General features: G+C 57.8%; 1 protein-coding gene across 1 annotated transcript in view; it reads left to right on the top strand.

Annotated features, from left to right (window-relative positions):
* The window catches only part of LOC18038272 (MKI67 FHA domain-interacting nucleolar phosphoprotein), an 8127-nt gene that overhangs the window by 3968 nt on the left and 1002 nt on the right, over window positions 1–3157 (top strand). The gene's annotated exons all lie outside the window — the stretch shown is intronic.

Raw genomic sequence — 3157 nt, 5'->3', positions numbered from 1 at the left:
TATTAATTCTATTTTTGTATCTATCATTATGTAAATTTTTTACGTATATTCATTAATGTGTATATGTGTAAGTGCAGCTGAGATACTTGGTAATAGTGAATAGGTTTTAATTAGATATACTAGCAAAGTACATCAGGATCGGGAGGTGAGGATATTTAGCGTATTGAACACCCGAAAAATGGGTAAGATCGGGGCTTTTTTTTATTGGTTTTGCGGTTTGGGCCCCCCGGGGGACGGTTCATGCCCCGGGGCGGACCGCAGGGGAGGGATCGGCACACGGGGGACGATTTCCGTCGGGTTCGGGCAGGTGCGGTCCGGGGCGGGGCGGGGCGGGGCGGGGCGGGGGCTATAGCACATGGCCTCGGGGACCACAAATTAAAATAGGCTGTTTTTGCAGGTTTTGCCGGTTTCGGCCGTAACTCATGATCGGGGCCTCCGATTGCCATTCAGTTTCGTCCGACGGGACCAGCCGGGCGGGGATATCGGCATGGGGGGGTAGCTGCCCGGCGGTTTGAACGCTGAAAAATGGGTAAGATCGTGGCCTTTTTTGTCGGTTTTGCGGTTTGGGCCCCTCGGGGGGGACCGCGGGGCGGGATCGGCACATGGGGGACGATTTCAGTCGGGTTCGGGTGGGTGCGGTCCGGGGAGGGGCGGGGGCTATAGCACACGGGCTCAGGGGCCGCAAATTAAAATAGGCTGTTTTTGTAGGTTTTGCCAGTTTCGGCCGTAACTCATGATCGGGGCTTCCAATTGCAGTTCTGTTTCGTCCGACGGGACCAGCCGGGCGGGGGCATCGGGATGGGGGGGTAGCCGCCTGGCGGTTTGAACGCCAAAAGATGGGAAGACTGGGGCCGATTTTGCCGGTTTTGCGGTTTGGGCCCCAGGGGGGGCTGTTCATGGCCCAGGGGGGGACCGCGGGGCGGGATCGGCACATGGGGGACGATTTCGGTCGGGTTCGGTTTGGTGCGGTCCGGGGCGGGGCGGGAAGGGGGCTATAGCACACGGCCTCGGGAGACGCAAAGTAAAATGGGCCGTTTTTGCAGGTTTTGCCGGTTTCGGCCGTGACTCATAATCGAGGCCTTTGATTGCCGTTTTGTTTCATCCGACGAGGCCAGCCGGGCGGGGGCATCAGCATGGGGGGGTTGCCGACCGGCGGTTTGAACGCCAAAAAAAGGGTAAGATCAGGGCCTTTTTTGCCGGTTTTGCGGTTTGGGCCCCCCAGGGGGGACCGCGGGGTGGGATCGGAACACGGGGGATGATTTTAGTCGGGTTCGGGCGGGGCGGGGGCTATAGCACACGGCCTTGGGGGCCGCAAAGTAAAATGGGCCGTTTTTGCAGGTTTTGCCGGTTTCGGCCGTAACTCATGATCGGGGCCTCTGAATGCGGTTCTGTTTCATCCGACGGGACCAGCCGGGCGGGGGCATCGGGATGGGGGGGTAGCCGCCCGGCGGTTTGAGCGCTGAAAAGTGGGAGTATCGGGGCCATTTTTGCCGGTTTTGCGGTTTGGACCCCCGAGGGGGGTTCATGCCCCGATGGGGACTGCGGGGCGGGATCGGCACATGGGGGACGATTTCGGTCGGGTTCGGGTGGGTGCGGTCCGGGGCGGGGCGGGGGCAATAGCTCACGGGCTCGGGGGCCGCAAAGTAAAATGGGCCATTTTTGCGGGTTTTGCCGGTTTCGGCCGTAACTCATGATCGGGGCCTCTGAATGCGGTTCCGTTTCGTCCGACGGGACCAGCCGGGCGGGGGCATCGGGATGGGGGGGTAGCCGCCCGGCGGTTTGAGCGCCGAAAAGTGGGAAGATCGGGGCCGTTTTTGCCGGTTTTGCGGTTTGGACCCCCGGGGGGAGGTTCATGACCCGAAGGGGACCGCGGGGCGGGATCGGCACACGGGGGACGATTTTGGTCGGGTTTGGTCCGGGGCGGGGCGGGGGCAATAGCTCACGGCCTCAGGGGCCGCAAAGTAAAATGGGCCGTTTTTGCTGGTTTGCCGGTTTCTGCCGTAATGCATGATCGGGGCCTCCGATTACGGTTCCGTTTCATCCGACGGGACCAGCTGGGCAGGGGCATCGGGATGGGGGGGTAGCCGCCCGGCGGTTTGAACGCCGAAAAATGGGAAGATTGGGCCCGTTTTTGCCGGTTTTGCGGTTTGGGCCCCCGAGGGGGCGGTTCATGGCCCGGGGGGGACCGCGGGGTGGGATCGGCACACGGGGGACGATTTCAGTCGGGTTTGGGTGGGTGCGGTCCGGGGCGGGGCGGGGGCGATAGCACACGGCCTCGGGGGACGCAAAGTAAAATGTGCCGTTTTTGCAAGTTTTGCCGGTTTCGGCCGTAACTAATGATCGGGGCCCCAGATTGCCGTTCCGTTTCATCCGACGGGGCCAGCCGGGTGGGGGCATCAGCATGGGGGGGTTGCCGACCGGCGGTTTGAACGCCAAAAAATGGGTAAGATCATGGCATTTTTGCCGGTTTTGCGGTTTGGGCCCCTCTGTGGGTGGTTCCTGCCCGGGGGTGGACCGCGAGGTGGGATCGGCACACGGGGGACGATTTCGGTCGGGTTCGGGCGGGTGCGGTCCGCGGCGGGGCGGGGGCTGCAAAGTAAAGTGGGCCGTTTTTGCAGGTTTTGCCGGTTTCGGCCGTAACTAATGATCGGGACCTCTTATTGCCGTTCCGTTTCATCCGACGGGACCAGCCAGGCGGGGGCCTCGGGATGGGGGGTAGCCGCCCGGCGGTTTGAACGCCAAAAAATGGGAAGGCACGGCCGTTTTTGCCGGTTTTGTTGTTTGGGCCCCCCAGGGGCGGTTCATTACCTGGGGGTAGGGCTGGGCACTATTTGGTTCGGATGAAAAATAAATTTTTGCTTATTTATTTAAAAAAATACTCCAACATATTTGCTTATTTAATATATGTCAATTTTACGTTTTTACATCAATTTATAATATTTGTAAATATTATTTTCTTACCCAATCTTTGTTCTCTTTATCTTTAAGGTGGATGGTATTTTATTTTTGTTTTTAATTTTTATTGTGTGATTTTTGAGATTTATTGATGATTTGGTGTTGAATTTTTTTTTTTTTTTTTTGGATAAACTGGGCCTCAATCAAGAGTTAGAGAACAACATGGAATATTTCTATCATTCTTTGTTTGTTTAAAAGGGCA

This window comes from Citrus clementina, unplaced genomic scaffold (assembly GCF_000493195.1).
Source record: "Citrus clementina cultivar Clemenules unplaced genomic scaffold, Citrus_clementina_v1.0 scaffold_6, whole genome shotgun sequence".
Classification (NCBI taxonomy): domain Eukaryota; kingdom Viridiplantae; phylum Streptophyta; class Magnoliopsida; order Sapindales; family Rutaceae; genus Citrus; species Citrus x clementina.
The sequence above is the reverse complement of the archived record's forward strand: the minus strand, read 5'-3'. Positions and strand labels throughout refer to the sequence as shown.